The sequence below is a fragment of the Oncorhynchus masou genome, chromosome 22 (assembly GCF_036934945.1).
Source record: "Oncorhynchus masou masou isolate Uvic2021 chromosome 22, UVic_Omas_1.1, whole genome shotgun sequence".
Taxonomy (NCBI): Eukaryota; Metazoa; Chordata; class Actinopteri; order Salmoniformes; family Salmonidae; genus Oncorhynchus; species Oncorhynchus masou.
Window position 1 is genome coordinate 26,120,769 of NC_088233.1, and position 13,991 is coordinate 26,134,759.

The 13,991-nt window shown below is 40.8% G+C and overlaps 1 protein-coding gene across 2 annotated transcripts in view; it reads right to left on the reverse strand.

Annotated features, from left to right (window-relative positions):
* LOC135509241 (excitatory amino acid transporter 2-like) overlaps nucleotides 1-13,991 on the reverse strand; it is a 69,155-nt gene that overhangs the window by 20,401 nt on the left and 34,763 nt on the right. The gene's annotated exons all lie outside the window — the stretch shown is intronic.

Here is a 13,991-nt window from a genome sequence, read left to right on the forward strand (position 1 = left end):
CAGAGGGTTCTTTTCTGTGCATTCTAGATCCCATCTTGTATTGGCTTGCTATGACAGGAGAACTAATGTGAGTGCCATTCATAGTTAATCATATCAGAATAGCCAATGGGCACAGATGTCAATTCAATGTCTATTGAATGTTGGTTCAACAGAACTTCCTTGAAATGACGTGGAAGCAAAGTTGATTCAACCAGTGTGTGCTCAGTGGGTAATCTCCTGCCTCCTTGACACCGCTCTGCACTCCCCCCTCGCCCTCGGTCTAAATGTAATGAAAAGAGAGGAAAAAGGACAATTCTACTAAGAGCATTCATGCAGTAGCTCTCTCAAAATTACATTGTCAAATAAATGTCATTTTTATTACACTTCCTTCTAAATTAATATGACTTCTCCTCCAACAAACAAAAGCAATACTTTTTTTGTGACTAACTTTTTATTTAGTTCTGTCATTTAAAAAAAACTACAATAACAGCCGTGATGATGACTAATGTGTGCCTGTGCATGGTGTTTACATGTCCTTTCTGCATTTCACACGTATGAAATAGGAAATGAATAAGTGGAAGTGTTTGCTCCATCTGTGTGCCTGGGAGCAGGCCAGCTGCTTTATCCTGTAGCCAAGCCATATACACATCATTATAGAGGCTGAGATGATCTTTCTTCAGTCTTCTCCTCAGCGTGTCTTGTTGTGTGTGTACGTATACTGTATGCATGCCTGTGTGTCCAATTAGGGCTCTATTCAATCAGATCTGCTTTAGCCGACATCCGCATAATGGTTGTGTTGACGGTTTTGGAGTTGGAACTGTGTTAGAGCTGTCAAATCCACAAGCAGCTCTTGTCATTATACCTAAAGCGGACATTAAGTCGCATTAAGAAAACACCATTCAGCTTTGTTTACAAGTTTGAACATTGGAATGTGAGATGTAATCTACACCTTGATTAGGCTGACCTTAAATCATTTTAATTTTGAACATTATTATTTCTATATAGCCTACACTTTCTTGTTCTGAACTTCTAACGCAAGTGGGTCAGGTGTGGCTTCGTGACAATGATCAAGAGCAGCTTCTCACCAATTTGAAAGCTCCAACACAGTTACACCTCCGACATCGCCTAAACATCAGCTATGTGGGTGTCAGCTATCACCGGTTAACACTTGATCTGATTCAATCTAATGCCCGAGTGGCACAGCGGTCTAAGGCACTGCATCTCAGTGCTTGAAGTGTCACAACAGACACCCAGGTTCAATTCCAGGCTGTATCACAAAGAGGCCATGACTGGGAGACCCATCAGGTGGCGCACAATTGCCCCAGGGTCATCTGGGTTTGGGTGGTGGAGGCTGTCATTGTAAATAAGAATTTGTTCTTAGCCGACTTGTCTAGTGAAATAAAAAATCTCTAATATTGTGTGACATTGAACCTATAAGGTAGTTTAGAAAAATCAATCTGTCAATACTTTGGCTTCGTCTACAAGAGAATAAAGAATCTTAGCTACATTGCTCTCTTTCTGTGTCCTGTTCTTCTTTTTCTCTACAATTCTGAAAATACTTGAGAAATGATGATGAGGTGGAAGTTTATCAAGTACTTTCAGCCATTGCTGTCCATGAGGGTAAGGATGTGAGGAACAGAGGTCTATTGAGGCATCTGGGACACCCTCAGTGTATTTGTGACTGTGGTACTGCTAACCCCAGGGGTGCGGTCAAAGTTTGTTTCCTCTTTGTCCTTTTTTGTCATCTATTAACTGTCACACTTCCTTAATAGAGTCAATGATAACAAGTGAAACAATCATCCCAGCAAACCGGGAACATTCCCAGAACATTAGCTAAGATTTCCATTAAGTTCTAGTTAGGTTCTAGCTTTATCTAACATTAGGATGATAACATCACAAAAACATTCAGAGAATGAGAATTCAGAGAATGTTTTTGATAACAAAATGTTTTTATTTCAATTGTTTTATTTGAAATTAAATATCTTTGGAATGTTCTCCTAACATTCACTAAAATCTGTCACTACCACAGCACATTCCCCAAAAGTTCACGTTAGGATTCCAGGTAATGTAAATGCACAATATACAATTAATGTTTTACCAGCAAACCAAAATTGGTTATGTGAAAGTTCCCAGAACATTTCTTAAGGTCACAACAAATGTTCTCATAAAACAAGAATGGTCCATTCGTGGTGATGATTATAGAATGTTTGTATAAAACATTCACCTGACGTTGTTAGAACGTGTGTTGAAAGTGTTATGAAATGTGATTTTGGAATTGAGAAAAGGTTTCTGAAAAAGTTTCTGAGTCTGTATTTAAGAATCACATGAATACACAAGAATACAAGTTATTTAAAGGAAGCCATATCCAACTAAAATCACATTTCATAAGACTTTCATCATGTGATGAAGAAAGAAAATCATAAATTACAGTGTTACAAGTACACAATATATGAAGAGGATGGGAACATTTTAATAACCCAGAAATTATATTCTGTGTCCTGATTGATCATATCTGACTGAAAAAAGCACACAAGGCCACAGCTTGGTCCAGAGGCTTAAAGAACAGATTAAATGTGTTCTAGGAACATTCTAGCAACATCAGGTGAATGTTTTATACAAACACTCTATAAGCATCACCCCAACTGGACAGTTTTTGTGATATGAGAACATTGGCCGTGACCGAACAAATGTTCTGGGACCTTTCCCAGTACCAATTTTTGTTGTCTCTAGTATCTGTTTGTAAAATAATTGACTGATGTTTTAAAAACAAATTGCTGGGACAGTGGATTGAGAATGACATAATACAGATGTATGAAGTGAGATACAAAGACATGTTACTCTCCGCAGCAGAGGCATCATGCATTCATTATTTTAGAGTTGGCACAAAGTACATGACGATGGGGGGGAGGGGGGTCATGAGGGAGGCAGTTAGAAACATTTAGCATTTATCATACACCTGAAACAGCTTTGTCCTGCAATCTAGAGCCATAATCATTACGCCTAATTCTATGTATATATTTTTTTTCTGTATAGGTTATCTGAGAACACCTCAAACTGTTCAATTGTCATAATTAATTAAATATGTACAATGATACTTTGCGGCACAAACAACGACACAGAGTTACACATGGAATAAACAAACGTACAGTCAATAACACAACAGAAAAACAATTACAAGTAATTACAATTTCGCAAATAAAACACTGGAGTGATAGATATGCAGAAGATGAATGTGCAAGTAGAGATACTGGGGTGCAGAGGAGCAATATGGGGATGAGGTAGTTGGATGGGCTATTTACAGATGGGCTATGTACAGCTGCAATGCTCTGTGAGCTGCTAAGACAGCCGATGCTCAAAGTTAGTTAGGGCAATATGAGACTCCAGCTTCAGTGATTTTTACAATTCGTTACAGTCATTGGCAGCAGAGAACTGGAAGGAAAGGCGGCCAAAGCATGAATTGGCTTTGGGAGTGTCTAGTGAAATATACCTGCTGAAGCATGTGCTACGGGTGGGTGCTGCTATGGTGACCAGTGAGCTGAGATAATGTGGGGCTTTTCCTAGCAAAGACTGGTAGATGACCTGGAGCCAGTGGGTTTGGCGACAAATATGAAGCGAGGGCCAGCCAACGAGAGCATACAGGTCGCAGTGGTGGGTAGTATATGGGGCTTTGGTGACAAAACGGATGACACTGTAATAGACTTCATCCAATTTGCTTAGTAGGATGTTGGAGGCTATTTTATAAATGACATCTACGAAGTCAAGGATCGGTAGGATAGTCAGTTTTACGAGGGTATGTTTGGTAGCATGAGTGAAGGATGCTTTGTTGCAAAATAGGAAGCAGTGTCACGCCTTGGTCTTAGTATTTTGTGTTTTAGTTAATTAGTTGGTCAGGCCAGGGTGTGACATGGGTTTATGTTATTGTGTTGTCGTATTGGGGTTTTTGTAGGCATTGGGATTGTGGTTGATTAGGGGTGTGTTTAGTTTAGGTTTGGCTGCCTGAGGCGGTTCTCAATCAGAGTCAGGTGATTCTTGTTGTCTCTGATGGGGAACCGTATTTAGGTAGCCTGGGTTTCACTGTGTATTTCGTGGGTGATTGTTCCTGTCTCTGTGTAGTGTTCACCAGATAGGCTGTAATAGGTTTCACGTTCCGTTTGTTGTTTTTATTAGTTCTTTCATGTATCGTTCCGTTTTTCTTCATTAAAGACATGAGTAACCACCACGCTGCATTTCGGTCCGACTCTCATTCAACAAACAAAGAACGCCGTTACAAGCAGATTCTAGGTTACATTTTGGATTGGATATGCTTAATGTGAGTTAACCTCTTTGAACTCTAGGGGCAGTATTTAATTTTTGGATAAAAAAACGTTCCCGTTTTAAACAAGATATTTTGTCATGAAAAGATGCTCGACTATGCATATAATTGACAGCTTTGGAAAGAAAACACTCTGATGTTTCCAAAACTGCAAACATATTATCTGTGAGTGCCACAGAACTGATGCTACAGGCGAAACCAAGATGATTGAAGCGCTGTTTTCCAATGTCTCCTTATATGGCTGTGAAGGCACCAGGAATGAGCCCACAATTCCTGCCGTTTCCCCAAGGTGTCTGCAGCATTGTGATGTATTTGTAGGCATATCATTGGAAGATTGACCATAAGAGACCACATTTACCAGGTGTCCGCCCGGTGTCCTGCGCCGAAATTGGTGTGCAAACCTCATCTGCAAGTATTTTTACATGGAATTCAGAGAAGAAAGCAGGCTTCCACGAACGATATATCAATGAAGAGATATGTGAAAAAACACCTTGAGGATTGATTCCAAACAACGTTTGCCATGTTTCGGTCGATATTATGGAGTTAATTCGGAAAAAGTTTGACGTTGTTGGTGACTGAATTTTCGGTTCGTTTTGGTAGCCAAATGTGATGTACAAAACGATTTCTCCTACACAAAGATTCTTTCAGGAAAAACTGAACATTTGCTATGTAACTGAGAGTCTCCTCATTGAAAACATCCAAAGCTCTTCAAAGGTAAATTATTTTATTTATTTGGTTATCTGGTTTTTGTGAAAATGTTGCGTGCTACATGCTACTCAAAATTCTAAGCTAGCTTTGCATACTCTTACACAAATTAGTGAATTGCTATGGTTCAAAAGCATATTTTGAAAATCTGAGATGACAGTGTTGTTAAGAAAAGGCTAAGCTTGAGAGCAGGCGCATTATTTTCATTTTATTTGCGATTTTCAGAAATCGTTAACGTTGCGTTATGCTAATGAGCCTGAGGCATTATTCACGATCCCGGATCCGGGATGGGGAATATCAAGAGGTTTTAACCTCTTGAAATCAATATGCTGCATAGCTTGATAAACTTAATTTACAAACATACCTCCTGCGAGTCCTGCCTATCACCGGTGGCAGCAAAATTGCAATCAAATGCTGTGTGTGTCACGCAACACTCGCTCACCTCCTTCACTGACGATACTGTCTGCATGAACTAGAGTATCTAGCGTCCTGTCTTGCATATCTGTGCTCCGTGGTGCACCTTGGAAGGAACAACTTACTAGAGAGAAGAGTATACATACACTGAACAAAAATATAACCGAACATGCAACAATTTCAAAATGTTTACTGAGTTACAGTTCAATTGAAATAAATCCATGGATTTCACATGACTGGGAATACAGATATACATATGTTTGTCCACAGAGATCTTTAAAAAAAGTATAGGTGTGGATCATATAACCAGTCAGTACCTGGTGTGACCTCCATTTGCCTTCGCATAGAGTTGAGCAGGCTGTTGATTGTGGCCTGTGGAATGCTGTCCCACTCCTCTTCAATTGCTGTGCAAAGTTGCTGGATATTGGCGGGAACTGGAACATGCTGTTGTACTCATCAATCCAGAGCATCCCAAACGTGCTCAATGGGTGACATGTCTGAGTTTGCAGGCCATGGAGGAACTGAGACATTTTCAGCTTCCAGAAATTGTGTACAGATTCTTGTGATATGGGGCTGTGCATTATCATACTGAAACATGAAGTAAAGGCTGCGGATGAATAGCACGACAATGGGCCTCAGGATCTCATCACAGTATCTCTGTGCATTCAAATTCCCATTGATAAAATACAATTGTGTTTGGTGTCTGTAACTTGCTGTATGCCTGCCCATACCCTAACCCCACTGCCACTATGGGGCACTCTGTTCACAACGTTGAAATCAGAAAACCGCTCGCCCACGCAACGTGGCATACACGCTGTCTGCCATCTGCCCGGTACAGTTGAAACCGGGATTCATCTGTGAGGAACAGACTTCTCCAGTGTGCCAGTGGCCATCGAAGGTGGGCATTTTCCCACTGAAGTCGGTTGTGACGCCAAACTGCAATCAGGTCAAGACCCTGGTGAGGACAACGAGCATGCAGATAAGCTTCCCTGAGATAGTTTCTGACAGTTTGTACAGAAATTCTTGTTCGGATGTCTGAAGAAGCCGGATGTGGAGGTCCTGGGCTGACATGGTTACATCTGGTCTGCGGTTATTGGCTGGTTGGACGTTACAAAAATGATATTTAAAAAAATCTGAGTGTGTACATGCTCCAGCCAACTAATCCTTCTCTTTCCCAAACATGTCATCATCATTCTCCTCAATCCCTGAGCAAGTGTTGTGTGACAGCCACAGCTGCCTCTCCTCTACTCTCATTTTTCCAATTAGCACACTCACAACTCAACAGAAATAGACTCAACTTGTTTAGACTGGTCAAATGAGCAATCACTTCCCATTCAATTAGTTAGGATACTTAAAACATCTACATGATTCTCCCATGCTTTCCTCCCATCTGCTACTTTTTGTGACCACAATAGTATTGCAGAGTAGACAGACTGGTAATTACTGGTCAAAAGCCCCATTTCAGTTCCATTTAAGTTCCTGTAGGCCATACTGAGTGGAACCTCAGGACATACAATTGAGAAATATTGAAAATATGAGGTAGAGAGAAAGAGGAGAAAGGATGGTGTTGAGAAAGAATGTGTGATATAAAGAAAGGAAGAGAGATCCTGTATATGGTCCAGATGAGATCAAACTGTCAGTCAGTCTGTCTGTTACCCTTGTACCCTTCCCCGTACCCTGTCTGTTACCCTTGTACCCTTCCCGGTCATCTCCAATAGGCCCTATTATAGACTGTCTCCTCCACCTCTCTATATCCCCTCTTTCCCTATATCTTCTCTCAGTGAAGGCTCAGGGGGTGACCGTGACACACCGCAAGGGGAACCTGTGTTTTCCTCTGGGCTGCTGGAGAAGTCAGCTGAAATCAGTTCACCATTAAAGTCCCCCTCCCACTACTTCACTGGGAACCTCCCTGGAGGGTTTTGTCTCAAGTTGGCATTTACCTGGCCTCTGGCTGATTTTGATTGCATTATAGAGTATTTGTGTGCATTTGACTGCTGGTGTTTAGGATGAGAGTTCCTAATGTTCCAATTTTCTTCTGACTCTACTTTAGTTTATTCATTAAAAAAATTAATCTTACTTACTTTTTAAAAAACTCTGCATTGTTGGTTAAAACCTCTATGGGATCGGTGTCCCTATACCGGGACGGTTGTTGATAACATGCGCTAATGTGACTAGAATGACATTGCAAGTAACAGCCAACTTCCAGGACATAGACATGTCTTATATGGGCAGAAAGCTTAAATTCTTGTTGATCTAACTGAAGTGTCCAATTTATTGTAGCTATTAAATACCATGCTGTTGTGTGAGGAGAGTGCACAACAACAAAACACTTTTATCTGGTTTGATACATTCACATCTGAAGGTAAATAATGTACTTGAGGGTCTCAGAGATAAAATGTAGCACAGTTTTGTTTGATAAAATCCATTTTTATATTCAAATGTACGAACTGGGTTCTACAGTTTGAGCCCCTGCTGTGTCTGGCCCTGCACCCACCGCTCCTGGCCATCTTGATGTTTGAAGGTTAGTGTCTTTTCTGTAGGGAAGCTAATTATCTATCGTTTATGACATTCTTGGGAGTGTGTAAATGTACATGTTTTATTACCATATCATTTTTGTATGTTCTCAATAATTATGAACTTTAAAATTTATCAATTTATCAATTTGTCACATTTGGGCAGACTTGATACAAAATTTTGTGCAGTAATGCAATTCTTTATTGGATCAGTCGGAAACTTTGTACATACACTGCTGACATCTGATGGCCAAAATCTAAATTGCACCTAAACTACTATGTGATTTAATGGCCTTTCTCTTGCATTTCAAAGATGATGAAAAAAATTTAGAAATAAAATGCATGTTTTTTTGTTTGTATTATCTTTTACCAGATCGAATGTGTAAAATTCTCCTACAGTCATTTCAATTTTCCACAAACTTCAAAATGTTTCCTTTCAAATGGTATCAATAATATGCATATCCTTCCTTCAGGTCCTGAGCTGCAGACAGTTATGTTTGGGTATGTCATTTTAGACGAAAATTGGAAAAAAAGGGTCCTTCCATTTAAGGGCTCGCAAGTAAGCATTTCTACACCTGTTGTATTCGGCGCATTTGTCAAATAACATTTCATTTTATTTAATTGGAGGTCTCAGAGGCCTGGTCAGAGTATTTGAGTTCAGAACAGTAGCTATTGGCTGCTGGCCCAGGTGATGTGTATGTGTCAGTCACTAAGCTAAGGCATGTATCCACACACTGTGATACAGTAGGGCATGGCGGATGCCTGTATATCAGTGAACACCTCCCATCACTTTCACTTCTTTACCATGACAATGACGTATCCCTGGAAATGTCAGGTTGAACGACAGCTTCATTATCCTGCATTGGTGGCAAATTCATTTTGCAGCAGAAAACACCCTGTCTGTCCATATCCATATATTTTTTGGCACATCTAATTTCACATTGGTGTCATCAGAACACATGGGGAAAGGTGACATTTCAGTGTGACAGTAGGCTGTCTATCATTTTACTGCCACATAGAATATACACTGTAGGTGCATTGTCACACATAAATGCTGGTATTATTAATCATGAAAAGGACATTGGGTTTCTTAGTAGGTGGACTTCTCACTAGGCCATTAAAGGTAGGTGAGAGGTGACATGTATTTGTATTTGTATTTATTATGGATCCCCATAAGCTGCTGCCGAGCCAATACATTCACAGATTTCACAACACACTGTGTGCCCTCAGGCCCCTACTCCACCACTACCACATATCTACAGAACAAAATCCATGTGTACATGTGTGTATAGTGCGTATGTTATTTTGTGTGTGTGTGTGTGTCTGTGCCTATGTTTGTGTTGCTTCACAGTCCTGGCTGTTCCATAAGGTGTATTTATATCTGTTTTTTAAATCTAATTTTACTGCTTGCCTCAGTTACTTGATGTGGAATAGAGTTCCATGTAGTCATGGCTCTATGTAGTACTGTGCGCCTCCCATAGTCTGTTCTAGACTTGGGGACTGTGAAGAGACCTCTTGTGGCATGTCTTCTGGGGTATACATGTGTCATCTGTTTCACCTGTCTTTGTGATTGTCTCCACTCACCTCCAGGTGTCTCCTGTTTTCCCTATTAGTCCCCGGTGTATTTATCCCTGTGTTTCCCATCTCTCTGTGCCAGTTTGTCTTGTTTTGCCAAGTCAACCAGCGTTTCTCCTATTTTTCGCAGTCTCTGCTTTTTCCTAGCCTTCCTGGTTGACCCTTGCCTGTCCTGACGCCGAATACACCTGCCTGACCACTCTGCCTGTTCTGACCTCGAGCCTGCCTATCCCCTTGTACTGTTTGGACTCGGACCCGATCACTGAACCCCTGACTGTCCTGACCTCGACCCTGCCTATCGCCTGGTACTGTTTGGACTCTGACCTGGTTTATGAACTCTCGCCTGTCCCCGAACTGCCTTTTGCCTACCCCTTTTGCTATAATAAATATCGGAGCTCAACCATCTGCCTCCTGTGTCTGCATTTGGGTCTCGCCTTGTGCCCTTATAGTATGGGTGTCTGAGCTGTGTGCCATTAGTTCAAACAGACAATTCGGTGCATTCAACATGTCAATACCTCTCATAAATACCAGTAATGATCAAGTCAATCTCTCCTCCACTTTGAGCTAGGCGAGATTGCATATTATTAATATTAGCTCTCTGTGTACATGGGGACAGTAGCCATAAAAACCTGAACATCCCCTTTCTGTTTTTCTTTAGTTCCCTGTAATGGAAGGTCGAACCACCCTGGACAGACATATTTCCAGGCACAGACAGTACCGTCACATTGTGCATAATGATTTAGAACACTATGTCACAGGTCTGATCTTTCCATGCAAAAATATATTTCTGTTTCATGGACTTGATTTTTGTACCAGTTGGCATCAGGTGAGTATAAACAGCCTATAGAAAATGTACTAGACACATTGAAACCTCTGCATGTTCCCACAGAGCAGGTTTTCTCTGCTCATTGGAGGCACCAGCCCACAAAAGCCCTTCCAGTGATCAAGAAGAGGATCAATGTGCCAGAGATGAAAAGAGATGAGCAGAGGACTACAGGAATGCACTTCATCTCTGGTGTAGTGAGTGCCCAGCTAGCACATTTGGTTCCTTGGAAGTTCTGGGAATGTATGTTTTTGTTTTCCCATTGGTTCTGGGAATGAAGAAATACTGTAGGTTTCCTGACCAGTGAAACTGAATGGTTTTCTTTCTTTCTGAGAACAGAAATTAACATTTTTCCTGTTCTAGAAACATACATTTTTCGGTTGCAGGGAGCTTCTGAGAGCGTTTTACAATGGTTCCTTGAAAGTCTTCCTGGGAGGTTTTATTAATGTTCTGAGAATGGAAATTATAGCTTATTTGAAGGTAATTAACCCTCCTATTACATTGTGGGTCAATTTAAATCATTTTCACTTTTGAGTTGTCTAAAATACTAGTTAACCTCTCTTTTTCTCCATGAAATTAAATTATTAAATTAAATTAAATGTTGTGGAATATCTGTGTAGGTTTTGTATACAAACATGATGTTGTGGATCGTTTTGACCAGGAGGCTTTCATGCGTACAGATGTATTTATTTATTTTTATTTCACCTTTATTTAACCAGGTAGGCTAGTTGAGACCAAGTTCTCATTTGCAATTGCGACCTGGCCAAGATAAAGCATAGTAGTGTGAACAGACAACAGCACAGAGTTACACATGTAATAAACAATAAACAAATCAATAACATAGTAGAAAAAAAGAATGTATATACATTGTGTGCAAAAGGCATGAGGAGGTAGGCAATGAATAGGACATAGGAGTGAATGATTACAATTTAGCAGATTAACACTGGAATGATAAATGATCAGATGAACATGTGCAGGTAGAGATACTGGTGTGCAAAAGAGCAGAAAAAGTAAATAAAATAAAAACAGTATGGGGATGAGGTAGGTAAATTGGGTGGGCTATATACCGATGGACTATGTACAGCTGCAGCGATCGGTTAGATGCTCAGATAGCAGATGTTTGAAGTTGGTGAGGGAGATAAAAATCTACAACTTCAACAATTTTTGCAATTCGTTCCAGTCGCAGGCAGCAGAGAACTGGAAGGAAAGGCGGCCAAATTAGGTTTTGGCTTTAGGGATGATCAGTGAGATACACCTGCTGGAGCGCGTGCTACGGGTGGGTGTTGCCATCGTGACCAGTGAACTGAGATAAGGCGGAGCTTTACCTAGCATAGACTTGTAGATGACCTGGAGCCAGTGGGTCTGGCGATGAATATGTAGTGAGGGCCAGCCGACTAGAGCATACAGGTCGCAGTGTTGGGTGGTATAAGGTGCTTTAGTAACAAAACGGATGGCACTGTGTTAAACTGCATCCAGTTTGCTGAGTAGAGTATTGTAAGCTTTTTTGTAGATGACATCGGCGAAGTCGAGGATAGGTAGGATAGTTTTATTTACTAGGGTAAGTTTTGCGGCGTGAGTGAAGGAGGCTTTGTTGCGAAATAGAAAGACGACTCTAGATTTGATTTTGGATTGGAGATGTTTGATATGAGTCTGGAAGGAGAGTTTACAGTCTAGCCAGACACCTTGGTACTTATAGATGTCCACATATTCTAGGTCGGAACCATCCAGGGTGGTGATGCTAGTCGGGCGTGCGGGTGCAGGCAGCGAACGGTTGAAAAGCATGCATTTGGTTTTACTAGCGTTTAAGAGCAGTTGGAGGCCACGGAAGGAGTGTTGTATGGCATTGTATGGCATTGAAGCTCGATATTTGCGACGGGTCCAAAATAAACAAGTGTATTTGATGTATTTTGTTTCGACTGGTTCTGGCTGCACTCTTATAATTATATTTGGGTGAAAAGGAGCTTTCCCAAGCTTCTCCTTCTCAGTGTGAGAGCAGCAGATCTCTGACACAGACTCAAAAATGAGCTCCAAACAGAAAATGCTTGTTTTTGAGAAAGGAAATATGTTTAACAAATAGTTCTTAAATATTTTTTTAAATAAAATGTTATTGTATTTCTTCTTTCTGAAAGGTTTGACAAGACAAAATAAAGTCTTGGCTGTTTTAACATGATTCTTTGACTGCCTTGAGTGTGTTTAAACTGTGCGGGTCAATCTGACCCATACCACAATGGACATAATTTTTCTTCAGCAAAGCACAAGGGTTAAATAACATTCTGAGAATATGACTATTAATAACAATGCTGGCTTAGCTGAACTGTTTTGACACAAAACTGTTCATTTTAGTCTATTCAAACAGATTAAGAGCAGGTGTGGCCAATTAGTGGACATAGCGAACCCACCTGGCAACACTTAACAAGATAGAGGATAGAGAGAGTTTTGTTGACACTGAGAATGGAATGTAAATGTTATTATATTACATTCTTAGAATGTTCTTTGAATGTTACTAATGTTTTCTTATGGTTTTTATGGAAAGTTTTCTTGTTGTTCTGAGAACATGACTTTAAATAAAACAATGAGGAAACCTGTAGAAAACGTTATGCTGAGGTACTGGAATTCCCACTATAGAAACATATGGTGCTCATAGCGGTATGTGCTAGCTGGGTGCTGTGTACATTGACCAAGGTTAGATAATATTCTGCCTCATGCTATGCTGTACAGAAAGTGTCAATCAGCCAGTAGAAAGACAAGGTGGAAACACTGGTGCTCCTGACATTGTCATAAGTACATCCAAAGACAACACACCTCAGCATATTGAGCTCTGTGTAATTCAACTTGATCTTCCAAAAACTCAGCTACAGTTCATAGTAGGCCAGCAGCATTTTGTTAGCATCCAGATAGAGCCAAGCATCCCACCTCAGCCACTCTGCCCAAAGCTTCGCAGTCAGTCCTGATGTCTGTCACTACCATTGAAGTGGACCAGGTTTCTGTGCACAGGAACAACACACAATCTCTCACACACACAGACTCACACACACCACACAGGGGGCTAGAGGGAGGAGTCAACACTCCAGTTTAGGGAGGGGGGGTTGCTCCATCTATTCCGCATTGGCTGGTTTTAGCTGTAACCCCCGGGTTATCAAGTTCTCGTCTGGGCTTCATATCCTCTGGATGGGCCAGTGAGAGAGACTGAGAGAAAGGAGAGCTCTCTAATTGTATGGCATGGTCAGTGCTTCTTAAGCTTCTTAATGTTTAACTGAAGATTTGATGTATATAATGCTGACATTGACGTCATGGCCAGAGGATGAGACGTTAATGGGAAGCAGTGTCCAGCTCTGTCATCAGACCATATACGGTGTATGTCAACCAGCGTCCTCAATACTGGTGCAGGGGGAAATGTTGCATCAGCTGTCCTCAGCTTCCTGGTAATGCGGAGGTCAAAGGGATTAACTTTATGCAGGAAAATAGTGGTCAGTATACAATATAGAGGGAATAAGTCCCATCGTGATGGTTACTGATCAACTTTTAATCCTAAAATATATCTGTATATGTGTCAGAATGTTGCCATGAACATGAGATGAAGAACTGTATATATCAAATCAAATTATATTGGTCGCATACACATATTTAGCAGATGTTATTGCGGGTGTAGTGAAATTATTGTGTTCCTAGC